The 21511-nt window shown below is 44.3% G+C and overlaps 1 long non-coding RNA gene across 1 annotated transcript; it reads right to left on the minus strand.

Annotated features, from left to right (window-relative positions):
- Positions 1-9030: 9030 nt before the first annotated feature.
- Positions 9031-20193, minus strand: LOC125942589 (uncharacterized). Its single transcript, XR_007465242.1, has 3 exons — positions 19959-20193; positions 17474-17638; positions 9031-9760 (listed from the first exon to the last, which is right to left on the minus strand). It is a non-coding gene; the product is annotated as an uncharacterized LOC125942589 (long non-coding RNA).
- Between the last annotated feature and the right edge of the window lie 1318 nt (positions 20194-21511).

The raw sequence follows: 21511 nt of genomic DNA on the forward strand, positions 1-21511 counted from the left end.
ATATTTTAAAATATTAAAAACTATTAAAAAATATTTATATTTACGTATAGTAGTGCCTATTTGATTCAAAGTTTGAAACGAACAAGACACTAGGCGTTTCATTATTCGTAACTTTTGAATATTCGCACACCCTTACTTGTTTCTACTAACCAGCTTTGGTTGCCGGGAGTTGTTTCTTGCCAGGTGGCTTGTGGATCGTTGCTGTATTGTTTTTGGTGAATGTCCGAAGTCCTGCAGAAGTGTACACCCTGTTGTCCGAGCCCACCAGAACTTTGCCAGGAAACTGTTTTGCGACCAGCCGTATGGTTTTGGCTGTTGCACCGAGACGGCCCCGGATCGATGGCGGGAGTTGGAAGAGGCACACCCTCCTCGGCTCTCACAGCATTGTTGAGATGTGGCAATATGCGGCCCAGTGCGGCGTCCTCCTCCTGCTTAGACACAGCAGCTGAAATGTAAAAATGCTCATATTTAGGATCCTGGCTTTTTTTGCATGCCGTTTCAGTTTTGTTGCTATGTTTCTGCAACTGCTGCGGCTACCAAATGTGAACACAACCAGGAGGGGGAAAAAAAGTGCACAGCTGTCACATGGACGTCATCACATTTTGCTCTCTGTCATGACATCATTTTGAGACCAGCTTTAGTATTTATTCACTAAGCGCCAGCCTTCCATGCGCAAGAAGCGGGTGCTACAGAGTCCAAAACTTTTAAAATGCGTGTCAATACTACTTTGAACACATGCACGGATCACGGAGTATGAATTCAAGCTTCATGCAGGATGGTCCAAAACTAATGTGTCATGAATACATGCTTTCTCTTTTAATGACCCACAATATGAAATGTTTCGTGCACAAATTTTATTCTAAGATTGTTGCCACAGGTGATTCCACTACAATAAATCACCCGCACAATACAAATTGGAACAAAAGTTTTTCTACAAACTGGAAAAAGACACTTGATTGATTGATGCATACTTGCAACACCAGAAAGGTACACAGGCAAACCTACACTCGTGGGAAACTTTCTGTGGAAATCAAGGGAAAACTACAGGAGCAGAGCTTCTGCACACGTGTTACTGTGCACAGTAGTCCGGCAGCATTTGACAGTGCTTCTGGTCTCTTAAAATGGATACTGAATTAGCCTAGCTTCTACGTGCGATAGGTTTGCATTTGCGCAAACAAAGATAAAAGCATATAAATGAGTCAAACTGTATCTTCTTTTCCTGTCGTAAGTAAGATGTAATTGTTTTCTCATTCCCAGCTTAAACTATCGCAGATGAGGATGTGGCACCTTTTCTCAGGTGCTCTGTTCCTTGAGCATGCTGTGCATTCGTAGCTTCCCTTTCACTGCCACAGAAAGTTGACCGCGAGTATTACAGCCCCACAGTGTCTTCATTGATGCAGGGAGATACTGTTATACAGTGCGAAAGGAGTCTGCAAGACCCCCAAAGAAACAACAAATGTCCAGAAGCATCTTGGAACATCCTCCATGCAGATGATACTGTTTTCTGGGCGACACTGAAAACATGTAAAAGACAACTAAACTGGTTTAGCTAGGCCATGAAATCAAAGCCTCTTGGGCTTGGAGGCAATAAGGACCAACTTCTGTGCAATGAAGACATAAGGTCAATCCAGAGGACATGACAACATGCTACTATTTAGGAAGTCCCCAATGCCAAGCAACTGGGGATGGCATGGGTAACACACAAGGTAAACTAGAAGAAGCTCTTCTGCTAGCTGCTGTGACAGTAACAGCCAAAACAGGTGAACAAGGAACGTGCAACACCATTTCTAGCTTTTCTGCAGGAGTACTTGCAGCAGCTGCAATAATACCTTTGCACCAACATCCTCAGCAAAACAATGCTCGGTGGCCAAAAGCAGGTGCCTTACGGTTTTGAGTACTAAATGAAAAAAAACTTTGGGGCTTGCAGGTGTCCCCTGATTACAAGCAAGAAGGTGGAACTGTACCTATACTACCCCCTTACATGAGCTGCCTTCCACCCTGGTTACCAGTGGGCCTTGCCATGTAAATGGCAAATGGTTTGTACCGTCTCTCTTTACACACAATTTGAACACTCTGTGCTTATGTACATGAAATTCTTCATAATTATCTTGAAGAAAAACTGACACTGCCCTGCTGCTGTTCGCATAGGAATGCCAGGATGTGCTGCCCTTGGTTTGGCATCATTCTCAGAGGGCCAAGACAATGTGAAGGTGCGTTGGGCTGGCAGCATTCAGTCTGTCACAGTGGTTTACTCTGTACTATAACTGCTTGTAAAATGCAGATTTTATAGCAACAGCGTTAATGGTCCTGTGTCGGAGAAAATCCGGTGTCGAACCATGCAGGTCCTCCGCGTGACGCATAGGCATTACTGAAATAATTGAATTTCTCCGAGTAAAATGCGTCCGAAAATTCGTAATGTACGACTTACACGCAACCTACAGACATGATTGCGATGGATTGTAATTTGAACAGAAGAGAAAACATAATTCTGTTATGCCAAACACAAACCCCTTTTCCAGCTGCCGTTTAATGTCTGTGTTTATGGGCGCTAGGGCATAAAGCGTCGCGCACTTGCTGTTGAGACACGTGTGATATATTCGGATCAATGACGCTATCACACTCCACTTTTAAAGACAAAGTTAAACGTCATCCCATTAAAAAAAACTTAAGCGTTTTTCAATTGACCCATAAAAACTCGTAAAGGGTTGCACAACTATACCAAATAGAAAGAGTACTGGTGGCTGCTAAGGTATTAAGTGTGAGTAAAATATGAAAAGATGTACTATAGGCAAACAAACTTTATACGATGATTTCACTCTAAGAAAGCATGATTTGTGAGGGGGTAATGGTTATGCTTTAAGCCAAGCCATGTTCAAGACAAGCCTCGTGCACCCACATACCAGCATTCCTGTAGTGGCACGGCATCCATTACAAAACTTGCATAGAGGGTGGCAGCAGATTTTCCTTTAGGCCATATTGTAAGGACCTCTGTGCTTGCACCGTACTCAAGTACAAGCTACGCTACCATTTTGTTTTACTGCTTCAAGTTTGTGTGGTGCTGCAACGGACAATAAACTGAAAACGAGATTTACCCAGCATTTGTTGAAGAGCTACACCTTCATTACTGACCCCTACGCCCATCTGTTCTGCGTAAGCATTCGGTGAAAGCAACTGGCGACCATTCAGTTGACTTGCATATCTGGGCCTGAGTTGTGCAGATCGTAAGGCAGCAAACACTGCCGCTCAGCTTAAACGAGAAGAAAACTTAAATGGCCAAGCTAGTGCAGCGGACATCAAAAATTCACGGTGCATGGATTCAACAAAAACAAAAGTTAAATTTCCAAACAGTTTTTGCCTGCAGCCAGGAGAACCGCACAAAACTACATTGGTTGCATATACTTGTGGACAACTTACTGCAACAGTGAAGGTAAAGTTATGGGGCTGGAGCTTCTACGCACGTGACGGATACTATGCTAAATAGACTAACAGAGTTTGACAGCATTATCTGTAGCTGCTTCTCAGACAAGATAAACTGAATCAGCGTAGCTTTCTACTTGAAAAGCTTTCACATATGCCGAATCGCAGAAGAGTAAATCGAACAAATTAAACTCAAATACGAGTGGTTTAATGTCCCATTTAATGTTGAGTGTGATATTGAATAAGATGCTTAATGTTTTCTGTTCCCTAGCTTGAACTAATGCAAACGAGACTGTAGTACTGTTTTCACGAGCGCCACATTGCATGTCGTTTGCCTCTGCAGCTTTCCCTTCATAGGCACACAAAGTTGCCCGTGGGTATAGTACAGTGTTCAGGCAGTAAATATTCGGCATTTTCTCAGACCCCATGCATGACCCATGAATCTTTGACGGTGATAGTACGAGGGCCACTCATAAATGTTTGTAGTATTGCCACGTATGCACAGGGATTAAGCAATGAGAGTTGGATGGGATTTTAATACGAGCCCGCACACATGTTAACCAGCTTAACTATTTGTTCAGCAGTTATCAGCCGGTCAGCAAACCCTAGGGTCTCCACTAGCAAATCAGTTTGCATTTGTAGATTGAATGACACTTGGCCACTCCATTCTTCATGGTCCAGGCTTGTTCGACAGCACTGAAACTGTCTGCGTCATTTCAGGACAGTGTCATGAGCTGGGGCATTGTTATCATACAATGCCACCAGCTTGGTGTGAATCTTTGCCACTGGGTCCCTTCAATTGAAGAAAGTGGATTGTTGCTTGTGCTTCAACCAACTTTCTTGATGGACACTGCTATTGTTGTTTTGGTGCCTAGCTGTGTTCTGGGGTACTATACAGCAGGTAATTTTTATATTCTGTTAGAACAAAACATACATTCGCTTATTTTGATACCTATGTGTACGCCTGTTCTAAATTCATGCTACTGATAATTAGGAACTTTATGAATGCTTCTTACATAGACATGTGCGAATATTCGAGCGCTTCGAATGTTCGAAGGAATATTACAGTATTTGAATTCGCTTCGATCAGAATGTAAAATTTCCTATATTTCAAAGTATTCGGGGTGAATGAATATCAAAACTGCGTGCAAGCACTATCAGGAGTTTCGGTTTCGTTAGGCAAGGCGCAGTGCCATTGTCTTGACTACATGTGGAGCCAAGACAAGCTAAGCCACATTCAGAGCGTTGTCGTAGCCATCTTACGCGTGCACGTTCGTCAAGGCTCCTGTTTCATTGTTTGGTTACCGTGCGGCATGCGTGCCGTCAGCAGGTGTTGATCGCGCTCCGCGTTTAAGCTTCAGTGTCCATCAGTTCCTTCAATCAGTCAAGTGACATAGCCAATGCATCCACGGGTGCCAACCTGATATGGAACTTTTTTGTAAAGGTCCCGCCAGGCCAAGAAGCTCAGTGTCTGAAATGCCATGCTATTCTACGACTCGGGCGACGCATTTAAAAAGGCACCCGGATGTCTTCGTGGCATACAAAAAGGAACGTTGTGCCTGATGTTCAACAGCCTTCAGTAGATGGCCGTTTCAAGCTAAAGCTGAAACATACGGCGCCAAAAGCACAGCAAATGACAAAGGCTATTGCCGGATTCATAGTCCACGGGATGCATTCTTACAATGTTGTTGAGGAGCCGGGCTTTGTGGCCGTTATGATCGCTGCTATACGTGAGTACGTTCTGCCATCGCGAACACCATTTTCCAGAGCAATAATTCAGGAGCTCTACGCTTTGAAAAAGCAAAACTTAATAAACAGCTTTCAGGCGGTGATTGACAGTGGAGTAGTGGCAATTTCAATAACGACGGACAGTTGGACATCGAGTGCTAATGAAAGCTACTTGTCGGTAACATGCCCACGTCATGGACAGCTCATTTCAACTGCATGTGCAGAGACTGGCATGTACAGAAATTGCAGACACTAACACAGCCGGAAACTTGGCACTGTTTCTGAAAAGCGTGATGGAGGAGTGGGTACTTCCCGATCCAGTTACTGTGCCAGTGTATGTACAGATAGTGGAAGAAATGTCACTACAGCAGTTACTCAGTCGCCTTAGGTAGGCATAAAATGTTTCGAGCACACGCTGCAGTTGTGCGTGAGTGATGTCAAGCGGGATATATCTGAATTTTCCCAACTGTGCACGAAGGCCCGGGCTATCGTTGGCCGCTATAAGAAAAACTCAAAGGCTCGGGCACGCCTTATGGAAGTACAAAGGGAAATGCAGATGAATGCCCTGGAAGTGGTGAAAGATGTTCCGACGCGTTGGAATAGCGAGCATCAGATGATGACTAGGCTGCTCAAGCTTTGCAAACCGATCACCATGGAGCTTTTGGAGTGTGATGGGGTTGATAACCTCACTGCAGCTGAATGGAAGCTGATAACTGCCGCTGTGAAGGTACTGGATCCACTTACTCAAGCTACAACAGAGCTATCTGTGGACAAATATCCCACATTGTCCCAAGTCATTCTATTGCTGGAGTGCACTGGCATTGTACTTGCTCGACATGCAGCTCATGCATTAAGGCAAGGTTTCCTGGTGTCAAGACATCCGACGATACAGCCCTAGCGATGTTGCTGGATCCAAGATTTAAGGATGCCTGCTATATGGAAAGGGCAGAGAAGTGGGCCTGTGCTGTTCTCACTAAAGCAGCAGAGAGAACACTGCATGTTATATGCTGTGAAACATCAAGTGAGAGTGGTACAGGTTTAGATAGCTCCCAAGATGCTTCTGTGTGGGGGGCCTTTGCAAGCTTTGGATCAGATGGTTCTATGAAATCTGGTCCTTCCATCAAAGATGATGTTGAGAGCTATCTGAGAGCTCCCCTCCTTCCTCGCTATGGAGACCCACTCGAATGGTGGAAGAGCAAAGGCAGCCACTTTCACCCGTCCCTTGTAAGGGTAGCCCGCAGGTACCTTTCAGTGCCAGCAACCCAAACAAGTGAAAGGTTATTTTTGACAGCTGGTGCCATTGTAACCTGCAGAAGGGAGCACCTTTCTCCCCAGCATGTGGAGCAACTAGTTTTTCTGCATGAGAATTTTTACTTTAATTTTATTAACTGTGGAAAGGAATACCTTTTACTTGCATGTGTAGCTGTGATATTTCTTTATTGAAACATGTTATCAAACAATTTTCTGTTACTTTTTTTGTTTTCTCTGTGATGTAGCCTTTTAAATAGTAGAAATAGTGCCTTCCTCACTGCATGTGGAGCTGCTAGTCTTTATGCCAAAATTGATTTGCTTGAAATTTGTTAAGAAATGATTTTCTGTGATGTTTTATGCATGTGTGTGTTGTAGGTTGTTATCTGTGTAGAAGGGCGCACTTCAACTAGTCTATATACAGAATTTTTTTTTTACTGGTTAAGATATGTTATCACAGGATTCTCTGTGATGCCTTTGTATGTTGTATCCTCAGAAATAAGGAATTTTTGCATAGAACAACTTGTTCTGCAGACACCTGGCAACTATTCGAATTCGCTTTGAAAGTATTCGACCCCAAGGACTATTCGATTTGAACCAAAATATTCGCACAAGCCTACCCTTACAATTTCCCAGGCGTTCCGCTCAGCGACTCTTGACTCCTGCTCCCAAAGAATTTTGACGTAATAACTTTTGTCACTTCATAATACAGTCACACCTGGTAATAACGAACAAGGCTAAGTACTAAAAATAGTTTCATATATCAGGTAATCCCATATACCAAAACTCACTGATAATGAAGTTAAGAGCTTTTGGGATGCATTCGTTCTGTGTGAACTTTCTATCACCAGGGCAATAAGCCATGAAGGAATTGCGTTTTATTTTATTTTTTTAACACCACGTGTAGCAGGCAGCAATTTTTTATCTAGACCTTAAACAATTTGTCAGAGTCACTGAAAATGGCAACGTGATAGTATCTCGCTTCCGATACGCTTCCAATACACAAGAATCTGAAATATTTTTTTCTGGATGCGACACTCTTAAAAACAGTTTGCACCCTTTTGGGCTTAACTTGTTCCACAATAATCGTCATCTACCTTGCTCGCATTTCCTTTTTTAAAAACATTGCACTTGCTATTTTACTGTTGAGAATGCTGTCACGCTGATAATACGCATGTTGTTTGTGACCTGGAAGTACCGGGTGTGCAGCATTAAATAAAGGAAACGCGAGCACGATAGTCGACGATTATTGTTAAGGGACAAGATAAGCCCTAAAGAGTGCAAGCTTTTTAAGAGTGTATGTAAGCGGAATGCAACCATCTGCTTGCATTAATGTCATATCCGCTAACCCCCAGTTGCATGAATCGTCTGCTTATTCAAAGGCTGATGAGAAAATTGGGCTATTACTAGCCCCGCAGCTTTCCTAGGATTGCTTAAAATGTATACACTACTCATTTACAACCAATTTAGTTAAAGCAAAATTTCATTGCAGTTGCCATTTAACAAACATTTATCACTGCCTGCAGTTTAGCTAACTTGCCACATTTTTGAACCATCAAGTACTTACAAAGACTATTCAGGGCTGGTGCTTCTGCTGCTGTGTTCAGCTGCCCTGGCATTCAGCAGCTTGACAAAGTCTTCCGGGTCCAAACAAGCAACGTCCAATGGCTTCTGCCCCTGCCACGCAAGAACACGTTGCATCTCTTCTCTACCGTGGCTCGTGCCGACCCTGTAGTCAACAAAGACCACGTCGTCCGCTTGCAGAATTTTGTCCGCACAATCTGTGTGTGCCATGCCATCTCTGTAGAGGCAAGTGAACTTGAGTTGCCTGGTGCCAGAGGATTCATTCCCACACTTTGCACCACGCCATGCGCTATGCTGCCGTAACGCCCCCTTTCTCGCCGGGAAGACCTCAACCGACGGCTGGGAGTTGGAAGGTGCTGCAGGCTGACAAGTTGCTACAATGTGCTTGTACTCTGTGAACGTCTCGTCCATTGCTAGAGCAAGCACGCTGTTGAAGAAGTTTTCACTGTAGCTTATATAGAGTATGGGCGGCCAATCACGAATCAACACGAGCATTGCAATCCAGGTGTCGTCGCTTTCGACGGCATCAAGAGCATCACCACCCCTAGTTCGAAATACCAAGTTCTGGGGCAGTTCGTCGAAGGACTTGATCTGCCTGCCCATGTGGTACACAATGGTGATTACCACCTGTGCGGCAACCTTTCCATCCAGCCAGAAGATATGACCAGCCTTGTCGGACTCCTTGAAAAAGATGCCTTTGATTCCCAAAAGCTTTCGGCGAGCGGACCATGCCACGGGCTGCTCTGCAAATGACTCGTCACCTGGATTCAGTGGCTTTCTTGGATTATCTTCCCTGTCGGGAAACCCACAGGGTAATCCTAAACATCAACATCGGATCAATTTAGCTCACTGTTATCATTGAGCATACCTGAGCTCGAGGTCTGCTTCATCTTGAGACATAAACACTTCATCCCCACTGACTCCTTCCGAGTTAGGAACACTATTGGAAGGCCACTAAACTTTGGTGGCCTTCCACTTGCACCACTTGTGCCTTTGCTGTGTGGCCTTGTGTCAAAACGGGCTATTGCAGGTGCACCTGTCTTTCGTTGTGAGAATGTCAGTCAAATTCTTGCTTCCTTTGGTAGGTGCTTTGTCCACGAGACTGCTGTGAAAGACCGCGCAGTCCTCTTTCTGCGGGCCAAGCGTAATGAAACCAAAGTCTGGCTTCACTGAGTGTACAATGCCAGACCTGTTGTGGAGCCTCTCATCCCCCTCTACCGACGGCTTTTTGTTGACTGTCACACAGAGGAAGGTGCCGGCAGCCTTCATTCCGATACGTTCCACGCATGTTGCTTTGAAGGAAGCCTTGTGTACAACTGACTTAGTAGCATCGAAGAGGACACAGTCACCTTCACTTAAGCCAGAGGGTGTCAGAGTGGTGTGGCGATTTTCTTCAAAACTCTTAATGTGAAAATTAACAGTCATTTTGATAGGCTGTTCTGCTGTTATAAAGCCAAAAGCTGGGAATATGCGCAACACATTTCCTGTCACGTTGCAAAGGACTGCAATGTCATGTTGCAACATCAGTAGGTGCTCAAACCTTCACGGTGGCCATAAAAAGACACGACCAGATTTGTCAATCAGAAACTCTTTGGGATGCTTTTTTATGAAGCTCCGAATGGCCTCATTACCGCCATGTTTGGCACATACTTCTGAAGGCAAGGTGTCCAGGCAGCTTGCTCATGCTGATCCCTTGATTCCTTTCGATGCATTTCTTCAAATATGACAACATCTAGGCATAGAGCGATTGTAGGTTGGTGACTAGGGGAGGACGATGTGGCACCTACAAGTAATTAAGCAGAAGCAAACTATGCAAGTAATGCCAGCAAGCTGCTAAGTGTGCAGAGCATGCTGAATATAGCATATCAGTTGTGCGGAAGCCCACAAGGCAGAGGAAAGTTCATGAAAAGGCAAAATTGTCATCCACTTGACCACAGCACGAAGAAACCCCTGTGGGTTTCTCAAGAAGCGAGCTTCATATTTGAAGAAAAATTCGTTCTTACAGTACATCCCAACCCAGAACGAATTATTTTTCAACTGCGAAGCTTTCTGCCCTAGAAAGCCATACGGGTTTTCTTTTGTAGCTTTGTGCTAAAGTCAGGTGGATGAAAATTTTTTTTCTTTCATGCATACTGAACTTGATGCAATCCTAAAATAGGGGACAGGGTCACAAGGCCCTGAACTAACAACTGCAGCTTATTTCTGATATGCTTCTGAATAAATATTGGCAATGGTATCAAAACAACGGGAAAAAATGACAAAAAGTGCAAGAGAGTCAAGTGTGTGCAACAGGGTAGGTTTTCAAAGGCATCACACTCGACTTCTGTTAGGATTTTTGAGCGAGCGATAGCAAATGCAATTCTTTTTCCATGAGGCTGACAAAAGAATTGCTTTTGCTATCGTCACTCAGCCTGTAAATAGCATTGGTTGCCACTACATCAGTTTACACTGATTTTCGGCTAACCAAGTAAACAGAAATTAGTGTATTTATATTCTAATCATGCCGTTTAGCCTCTTATTCAGGCAATGCCCTGTCTTACCGGTTCAGTCATGAACTGTGCACACTTGAATTTTTTTGGACGCATGACAAACATGAAACAAAAGTAAACATTTCGCAATGGTCTGCCTTATGTGAAAATACTAAATGGCTCACCAGAGCCCAGACTTCCACGCACACTTTTCTAGCGAGTTTGTGCATCCGTGGACATTTACACCGGTCAGATACGAGCGCTTGCACTGACTCGCGTCTCCAAGTTCCCGGAGCCTTGTGGTCGACGGAGACCATTACTAATAGAATGTGGCTGTCCGAGCATCTTGCTTCGTCTCGGAAGCCACTGTCTGTTGCAGACCAGCTTTCTTTCAGACTCGGAAAAGAAAAGCAATAGTACATTTAATGGGTTTTATAAGAATTTTGAAACCCTTAAATTTCAGTACAAAATTATATCTGCCAAAGTGACTAGACAGCATTGAATGTGCGCTGGTGTACGGCCTTCATAGATGCTAAACGCCATTCCATGCGAGGCATGGGTGGCACATAGGAATGTAGAAGCAAGCTGGTTTGCACTGGGAAGTATACACAGAGCCTGGGATTAATGATAACGGCACACGATAACCAGAAAGAAAGCACTCAACCTCTTCGTTGTCTGATATTAGCTGGCACTTCTTAGGTCATCTTACAGTCTTTGAAAGACTTTGCAAACAAAGCCCAATTAACAGAAACCAGAAAGCACAAGGCACTTCATTTTGTGAATAGTTCATAAATTCCGCCATCTGTCATAGTCCAGACAGACGAATATGCCATGCTGATAATAGCTGGGACTGCCCTTCCAACACTCAGTCCCCGCTACTTTTTTTTTCCCTAGTGGACTCAGCCAAACATTTCATTCTACGTAGAACCTGGTTCTCCGTCATCAGCTTCTTCTAATTCATATTTAATCAAGTATTCATGTCTTCACCTGTCAAAGTGCTGACAGACCTGCCATGGCTGCCCAGGTGTGACAAAGAGATAGAGCACCGAGACATTTGCTCCACCTGGAGTCAGAAATTTAACTTACGAGGTATTTGTGTGTTTAGATGACCTCTCCTTGGATGGAACAACAGGTATGCAATGTTATGATTTGCACGTGTTGCTTGTGGAGAGGCAAGGAGTGTGCTGAAAACTACGAACAAGTATAATCGAGAGTGGAAGTCAAAAGAAATGGGATTGAGACCAACACAAACCAGCAGCTCGCGTCAACACGGAGCACATTGTAACACAAGCAGACGACACTTGCTGTGTGCCGGAAGTGCTTTCAAGAGCGTAGTGATACTGTCCTCGTGCATTCTCTTTCCGTTACTTTCTTTTTATAGAAACAAATTAACTAAGATTTAAACTATTACGAACATTTGTTCACATGATGTTGGAAAAATAATTGATGACGCGTCCTGGGCAACCAATCGGATAGCGCGCCCTGACGTCATATGGTCAAATCTGGTCAAATGGTCAGGGGCGGCTTAAAATTCATCCAAGTGGCATGCTGCGATCGGTAGCGATGAGCCTTTTTAAAACCTTGTAATAAATTACACGCTCTATGAAGAGCACTTGGATGCATCAATTAATGATCAGAAATACCTACTCTAACGACTCAGTACTTTTGTACAAAATTGTCAAAATCGTTTCAAGTTCCCTTTAATGGGGGACGTGGCTTTGAAACTCAACTTCCTTATTTCTTCATGGATATTGATGAAAATTGGCACAAATGTGTAGAATGTCTCCCTGATGCTTTCATAAAAGTTTGAGTGATACCTTGAGAACATTTTATTGAGCAGAATTTTTCTCCCTTGAACTTTCTGCAGGGCCTGGGGAGCTTAAAAAATGCAATGGAAGGCTCAGCGCATAATCTAAGTGCACGCTGTGTGTCACGCAAGCCAGCGAAAGAAGCACGCCAGCCCCGCGGCAGCTTCAACAGAGGGGGAGAGCGCATACGCCTCAAACAGCCGACGCGACCAAGAGTCTAGAAGCATCGGCAAGTTATATGAAAGCGACGTTAACGAGAGAGTACTACAGCGTGAGCATGAGGATGAGTAACCACCGTCCTCGACGACGCGCCAACAGCCGCAGCTGAAAATGCGAGAAATAACTAGAAGATTCTCAGGCTTTGTTCGTGCTACGGGAGCACGACTCTTATAGGAAGGTTTGAGAACGCCTGCGAAAGCTATAAAAACGTCGTGTGGGAATTAGAAGGGGGATCAGACCGCACCAGTGAAGAGATGTGACGTGAAGACGTCTGTGGAAGAAGGGGATTCCCCGGCAAGCTAGTCAACAAGTTCATCGAGCGTCTGCATTTCCGGAAGTTCCTTCTTCGAGATTTGCCTCGAGCTACACCGAGATCGTCCGGCTTAAGACCAGCATGGGTGAATACAATTGGACACTTAGTGTTCCAATTAATTTTGTACTTTACGTGTTGGACTCTAAGTGCTTGTCGTTAATTATTTTCCTGTGTTTTGTGAATCCCCATCTGAATTTTATTGTGATGTGTCTAGCTTAAGTGTGCATGTGTGTATGTAACTACAGTGTTTGGAAGAATATATTTTATTGTTTTGACAACTCTGGGATCTGACTCGGTCTTTGGACAGCAACCGGCATTCGCTGGTGCAACAGAGGGCCCCTTACTATTTGTCCTTGCTTTCGTGGGATTATTTTCGGAAGCTGACAAGTCAGCTTTGAAATTTGGCCCAGTGTTAATGCCTAACGGGGTGTGTTCACGGGGTGTGTGACAAGTATTGACTGCATAACTAAATGCGTGCTGAAGGTTGTGACAATTTTCTTTTTTTTCCACAACCCCAATCTTTTGGAGTGTCATTTTTTATGTTACCTTCAAATCAAGCCCAATTTCGGAGTGAATGAATAGCCACATCATAAATTTATAAACAGTCAACATTAAAAAAGTGAGACTGTCACGACCTGCACTGCAGCCCAAGGAACTTGACCAAAAAAAGAAAGTCAAAATATTCTAAACGGTAACAAAAAATTGCGTCCGAAAACTGAGCAGAAATACAAAAAAGCAGTTTTGAGAAAACAGCTCTCAAAGCTTCTCCTTCTCTTCAGTTCTATTGAAGGCACCAAATTTCTAGTCAGTGTGTATTACGATGTGCGGCTTCTTGGACATGTGGCCTCCAGTCTGGTCTGCCTTCATTCCCCCCCCCCTTTTTTTGTACGGCAGTCTTTGCTGCTGCTCTACAGAGAGCATGGTGCCTGGGGTTCTAACCAAGTGACCTGCAGAGCTCTGTGTGGGCATGAATATAGCTTCAGTGTTGTACCTGCAGACTGCCTCATTGATAGTATTCTCCATTGCAATCAGTGAGGCATTTTTTGCTTTTGGTAGAATCGACCATGCTGCTGAATAAAGGCTCTCAGCAGCCTTCCCAGTCATCTTCCCTTGACAATGGCTGTGGAACTTGGGATCAGAGAGCCAGTGATAGATATGCAGCTACTAGGTGCTTTCCAGCTTGTACTTTTGTATGATGCCTCACTTTTGCAGCCAGGTGTCTGTGCCAGCCCAAGGGGCCTAGTGAACAGAGCTCATGATGAGGTTCACTTTATCAAGGGGTGGTATAATAGACAGTGTCATGAGAAATCTTGACATCATGACAATGGAATCGACGCTCGGTGTGCTTGGTTGCGGGTCCGAGGTGCCTACATACGAAATTCCCAGCCACGGGCTCAAGGAGTCGATGTTCGATGTGCTTAGGCCCACAGTTCGAGGTGCCTATATGCGAAATGCCTAGCCGCAGGTCCGAGGAGTCTACACTTGATGTGCTTAGCTGCGAGTTGATGCACGTAGGCGAGGGTCCAAGGAGCACGCACGCGATGTGCTTGATCGCCGAGTCGGAGGTGCCTATGCTCAAAATGCTTAACTGCGGGTGAGAGGATTGCATGCGCAGTGTGCTTGGTCGCGAATTCTGAAAGACTGAGTGCTGAAAGGCTTAGCCATGTGTCCGAGGACTCCGCACACAAAGCTTGGTCGCAAAGCGGAATGCTTAGCCACGGGTCTGAGACGTCTACAAACGGAGGGATCAGCCACACTACTGCAAATGTTCGTGTAGCACCCATTTTGACAGTTATGGAGACTGTCCAGAGCTCGCGAGATGCAGAGCAAAGCAGACGACGCGAGCGCTGGGCCAATGGCGAACTGTGCTCAAGTCACGTGGTGGGTGCGGCCAATCGCAGACTCCGAATCATTTGCTGTTTGTGTGCTTGTTTCTGTATGGAGGAGATAGCTGAAGTGGTAAATTTGAAGATGGAGAAGTGCACTTTCTGACGAGAACAAGATGGCGGCGCTCAGATGTGCCATTCCGGAGATAACGTGGCTTCAAAAATGCTGTTCTTTCGTGACTTCCGCAAAATTTTGTGGCACCTTGGCTGATACAACTAGATTTTCAGAGCACTTCTACATGGTTTTCAGGGATGATATTTCGGAATTAGAAAAAGAGTTACAGAAACTGAAAATGTGATTGCCAAAAAATCTATTTTCTTGGCCATCTTTCGAGATGCGAAAGCCGCGTCCCCCCTTAACGTTTCAAAACTAACCCTGGGGATGACAGACACTACAGTAGAGTGCTTTGGAATAATTTTAACCTTGGGATTTTTAAAGCACACCAAAACCTCGGCAGAGAAACCTTTTAGTTTCTTCCGTTACAATTACGCTGATCCCAAAATAATGAATTCTGTAAACTGGGCCAATCACAATGAGGGTGCCCAGTGTCACATAGTATGTCAAAGCACTAGCATCCACTAGGAAAGGACAGGGCAAAACTGACAGGATTTTGCTTTTATAATCAAGTTGCTACGTGATGTGACGCATCCACCGTCTGAAAGCACTTGGTAAGGTGCGTAGTTATTCTCTCATGCCATGAATGTGCGTGTGGCCTAGCGGATGGAGCATTGCACTACTGTGCTGGAGGCACCCGTTCAAATCCCATCATCGCCTACGCAATTTTTTTTTCATTGAGTGACAGCTTGTGTGAAATTCTTGATGGCATCTGCTTGACAAGACAGCCAGAATATGCTAAGTAGTGGGAAGGAACAAAGGAAGCTTTGCTATAAAAAGTGTGTAAGAACCAGATGTGAGAATAAGTCAGCACGCACCCAAGCAATGCACCAAAGATGGCAGCCTTGGCCGACTGTGGTGCTATTCAGGCCTAGATATTCTTGTTTCCGTCAAGCATCCCAATGACCTGGAAGTCTGGAAAATTAAGAAAGTTTACTGTGTGCACACTCAGTTTCATTCTTCGCAGCGAATGTTGTGAAAACTAAGCAAATAGTGTGGTCATAGAAGTCACACACCGCACGTTTCGCACATTTTAAAATAAGTTCATAACCAGTCCTCTAATATGGTCACAGTATTTCTGCAACGGAAGATGAGAAAACATTGTAACAGCCGAGATTCTGCAATGGTAACAATAAAAAGCGGTCGAGGTCTTGCAAAGAACAATAATTCGGCATATGCTGAAACCTCCAGTTCTAACTGCAATACACTATGTAAATACTAATGCAATCCATTCCCTTACAGTGCTTACTAAGCAAAGTATCACTGAAAAGGCAGATTTTTTCAAACGTCTGAGTACACATCTGGGACTCGCACAGTGTGCTGGTACACCTGACCAACACAACACTCTGCTCTTTTACACACTGCTTACGAAAGGTGTGTGGAAAAAAATTATGCGTGGCTCAGATATCGCAAACACCAGAGACCAGCGGAGCTGGGGAAAGCCTAGTAAAGTAGTGGCAAACCACAAACTTAGTCTAACGTTTGCTGGGCTTCTCCCATCTCCACTGGTCTCTGGCATTTGCGATAGCAGAGCCACGCATAATTTTTCTGCATAGTATTGCAATGAATTCCACTGGCTATATTCACGAGCCTCCGGATCTTCATTTGTCTGCCTACACGAACTTTCGGCTTCCCTCAATTTAAACTCAGAATGTTCTTTTCTGCGACACTTGGTTTCCGCTTCCCTATAGCTCTGGCTTCAGCCTTTCAGAAGCAACGAGTGTCCAGTTCTCTGGTAGAAACCTGCCGAGCTGCCGCCAGAGGCATCGGCAGCAGCCATGGACACCGGGCGTGTTCGGTGTGAACGCGGGGAAACGCAGTCGGTGTTGGCAGCAGCTCTACGCGTCCCACTACTACCTGCCTCACCCCTCCTCTCCACCTTGTATCCACTATGCTGTGCGATGCCATTTTTATACTCTGTTTTCACTCTCTCTCAGCTCTCTCTCCCCCTGTTTTGCGAAGCTGCGGACGACAGAATGGTCATTATAGCGAGGTTCTAACAGCTCCGCTGTAAAAACATATTTTCCAAGAAGCCTTCATCAAATAAACTTTTGGAGCTGACAGCACACACTGTAATGCGTATACTACGTACAGCTTATGCAGTATAATTAACTGATTGCGAGTGATCTGCAATTGTCGGTGCCGATGGCAAAAATGCGACTGGAGTGCCATATGATCGCTATCGCAAGAAAAGTAGGAGACACATAGTACGATTCGGCATCCGATACAACCATACGTGCCAGACGGCCTATTGGACGCCAAATCCTACCGTGTCTCTCCTACTTCATGGCAGCAAGTTCAGGGTGCGATCATTATGCAAGGAAAAGAAAAAGCACACTTCTTGATTGAAAAAGTGGGGGGTGCATTCATTATGCGAGTAAGCACGGTAAACCCGACTACAAATATGTGGCGTTTTTGAACTTCAATTTTTACTAGTTGCACCGAACTCTGCTAATTTTGACTACCATACACTCCAAAGTAGATGCACATTTTTTTTTCTTTTTCGAAATGCTCAGCTTTGATTTGAATTTATAAGTTTGTAGCACTCATGGAAGTGTTTCGCGTTGTTGAATGATAACGTCTTAATGTGCTCTTCTAGACTAAGGCTATGTGGTGTCTTGAAGAGAGTTGCTTTGTTACTGGAACATTATTTTCTCCAAATGTCCAAAGAACCAAGAGGTACTTACCTCTGAAGAAATTCAAGGGTCACCCCTACACGTGCAGCATATTTGATGTTCAAGCAGTGTAGTGGACACCAAACAGGTACTCAATAGCCAGCTTCAAGCCAATGTTTGGTACTATAAGCTCCCTATCCACAAGCAGATGGCAGGTGCATTGAAAGATGGATTGACCTGGGAAAAAGCAGATTTACAGTGAGAAACATACAATTTTATGTTGATACACGCTGACTCATTTATTCTCCATAAGTTAATATGAAAGGAGTTGACCTGAACCAGGCTATTTCAGTAAAATCTGACTATCATATTACAGGCAGATCAGAAAATAGTTTCTCTGGAAGTGGGGGAGTGCAAATAAAAATAATCAAATACAAATGTTTAGCTAAGAGGTCTCCGGAACAATGAAAATTCTCTCCAAGTTCCCACTTATCTGCCCTCATCAACACTGGCGCTCAGCTACCAGCCAAGAAGGCTAACCTTCACAGTCAGTTGAGGAAAGCTCTCGTGCTTGTTGCACAGTGCACCGTTCCTGTCAGTAACAGTGGTCACGAGACTACCATTTTATTTGTCCCTCTTAAACGGTGTCCCCGTGATGTGATCCTTGACCAGGATCTCTTGTCTGCCCACTCTGCACTTATTGACTAAGGAAACGGTGTTCTTCAAATGGAGCTCCCGTATAAACCTGACATTGTTTGTGATCCCCCGAAACACCTGTGCTGCATTGATTTTGTTCACTCACCATCCCAAGCTGCAACCTACGTCTCTTTGACGCCTTCCATTCGTGTAACAATATTCCATTAGTTTGAAGACATTTCACATTTTTAAAAATAAACCTTTATGGCAATTGAGTGTTTGAGCAACGTACCGGCGACATTATGGCCAAGAAACTAAATGACAAACCACATTACGTCCTATCTGTAAAGGTTATATTATGTGAGGCAATTTGTTGCCTCACAGAATAGAACTTTTATAGATAGATTTTGTTTAGTAGCATTTGGTGAAATACACCATGTAGCCATTCAGGAAATTGCTCACGGCCTTTGCAGTTACTTGCTTTTCTTCGTGATGAACAGTGCATTTTGGGCTTTTGGTTAAAGAACATATTTTATAACATTGGTAAATAAAAAAAAGGCTTGGAAAGCTCACCGAATGCAATTATGACTGGGCAAACAAGCAGGGTGTCAAGAAAATTGCTTGTTATCTCTGTTTATGCCTGATACAACAAAGAGTAAAACCACATGGCTTCAAGTAATCACAGATAAAATGTTAGAGAATGAAACACTTTATTATATGTGAAATGTTGGTTAGTTCCTACTGGAACACATGTGCTGTAGGTCTGTTAGTGTCTGGACCAGGAAACCTTGTTAGTGAGGCAGAAATTGTACTTATTTTTTATAATCCAGAAGTGCATACGAGAGAAGCAGCTTGTTTATTAGGTCTCTATTTTGTGACTGGGCCTGCCTGTGTGTGCTGGAAATACAAAACAGTTTAGGAACAAAGCAATCATATTATAGCATTTATCCAGATTGTTTCAAAACAGAACAGCATGCTCATTATGACTGCACTGCTTTAGGAAACTGATCAGCTTGTGTGCTCAAATCCGTATAATTGTAAGCTTGACCTGTTTGCCTAAGGTTCATGAAGAGGCCCTTTGCGATACAACTAGGGAATCAACAGTAAAATGTAACCAATCATCTGAGGTCAGAAAGAATGGTTGAACATGGCAGAGCCTTACAGGCCTACACCCAACTGAGCGAATTACATCACAAGTAACACACACAACCTTCCCTGCCTGCATAACCATCTACTGACTGTGTTTCGGTGTTGAAAATTCAACCTTGTGGATCCAATAATGTATAACGTTTAGCCTCACAGTCCCATTGCTACAACAGCAGAAATATTTGCCTCAATCACCGTGCTTCTAGTGTGAGGCATTAGTTGAAGTTGCAAACTCTCTTCATTTTCAACAAAGTGCTGCTTAATAAATAATTAAATAAAAATGATTAAAATTGTCCCACGGCAGGATTCGAACACAGATCCTCTAGCATAGAAGTCTGATATTGAAACCATGACGCCAGGGCCACCCTTATGAACTTATTGCGGGCAAGCAAGTGCTGTTAGACGCTTGCCGTGTATCAATTTGGCCACCTCGGCAAGCTGAACTGTTGCAATTAGTAGCGATTGTGCGTGTTCGTAGCGTCTTCTGCAGTTGGAAAAGTATAGATTGCTCTGAAATTTACGACAATGATGGCATATAAAGCGTAGTAAACAAAGCCGCAGGAACGTCAGAATCCACAAGCACAAAGATCAGACAAATCTACGTACTTCCCATCATTCCCATGGTGGCTGAACGATTGCAGCACTAGACTTGCCTCTAGTAATTAGTGTAGGAATTGCTATGCTCACTGCCAACATCATACATGAGGAACTGACTAAACCTTGCGCACATGTGACTATTTGCTTACAATGCATGTGTGTTGACACCTGGTCTTACCTCACGCACTTGTATGAGTTGGCCGAGATCATCTTGGAAGTAGGATATTGCTTCCTTATCCTGAAATAGGATAAGACCGACCGATGCAGCATCCTTGTCACCGACACTGGTCTCTACGTGCATTATTTTCAAACTCCACTCCAGCAATGTGTAATACCCAGTGCTCGAGTGCACGACCGATGTAAGCAGCAGCGCTGCGTTTCTGGGTATGCTGCTCAGCCTTCCAACCAATGGCATCCCTGCAAGTTAAAAAAAAAACAATGCAGAGCATAAAATTCAATTATCGAAGAACCAAGAGCTGGGCACATGGGTACATCATAGGAATAGAAACATAAGCCCGTTACATTTTCTTAATCTTCTCGCACATGTGTGTTATCTAACACAGGGCTTTGCTGCATTGTGTTAAATACAGGGTTGAAAGTTTAGTTGCAAGTCAGTGCCTGCGATTGTTTCCCAACTGTCTTCAAATTAAATAAACATTTGATTTAAGAACAAAAATATATTTGAGACACCTGTATTTCTGTTCTTACGTGAACACCCTCAACCGATTCCTGTCCTGCTGCACGAATGACAAGATCCGCTGGTCAGAGGCGGTTTCATTTATTTTAGCAGTCCTGAAATGCCGGATAGTGCAGGTATGCTGCACGTTAATTTTTCAATCGAGCACAACGTCTTTCTGAATATTCCTGAGCATGTGCAAGTCTTTTAAATTAATAAGGTTGTCTTTCTATCACAGGGATCGTTCACAGGGGCAAACCAAAACTTCGACACGGGCCCGCTTATCTGCATCGATCGAATATGGGGAATCATTGACGATTTCTCTGCAGGTCATCTGTAAAAAAAAAGTGTCTCACAACCGGACCTAAGCAGTTCCTCGAGCCTCTCTATAACGTGTAAGTAGAGACTTGAGATTCGTTAACAGCAACAACATGCGAGCGAGAGACCAGGGGCCGTATTCTGAAACGTTCGCCTAGGCGAAATTTCTTTTTTCGCTTTCAGGTGTGCGCCGATTGGCTGTTTTAGCAAAATTGGATGAGCTGATTGGGTGGTTGAGCCCGACGTCATTCAATTTTGCTCAACCAGCCAATTAGCGCGCACGCTGATTTCGCCTAGGCGAAATTTCGCCTAGGCGAACGTTTCAGAATACGGCCCCTGAGATGCCACACGCATTTGCTACTGAAGCGCCGTCGTTGTAATCGAGAACGAGCGTCAGGCGTGCCGCTGCTCAGGGCGTGTTCGACCCTCGCACGAAAGGAATTCATCGGGTCGTCTTCGCAGCGGCAATTCCAGCAAGATATCTGATCCGTGCCGGCTAGCGCGCAGCTGCGAGTGGTGTTTTTGTCGAAGTAGTGCAGCCTCACTTCTGCAACACCAGTCAGAACCTTGCCCGCAGCCTTACCAGCGCCTCGTCTGCCGCCAGCGTTGGAAACTATTTGCGATGCTCCAACCAATGCCTCCTAAAAAAACTTAGGAGGCATTGCTCCAACAAATGATAATCGTGCTGTGATAACCGCAGCTGACTTGTTTTCTTTCGAATGCGTCCTGAGCAGCGG

This window comes from Dermacentor silvarum, chromosome 1 (assembly GCF_013339745.2).
Source record: "Dermacentor silvarum isolate Dsil-2018 chromosome 1, BIME_Dsil_1.4, whole genome shotgun sequence".
In the NCBI taxonomy this organism is placed as follows: Eukaryota; Metazoa; Arthropoda; class Arachnida; order Ixodida; family Ixodidae; genus Dermacentor; species Dermacentor silvarum.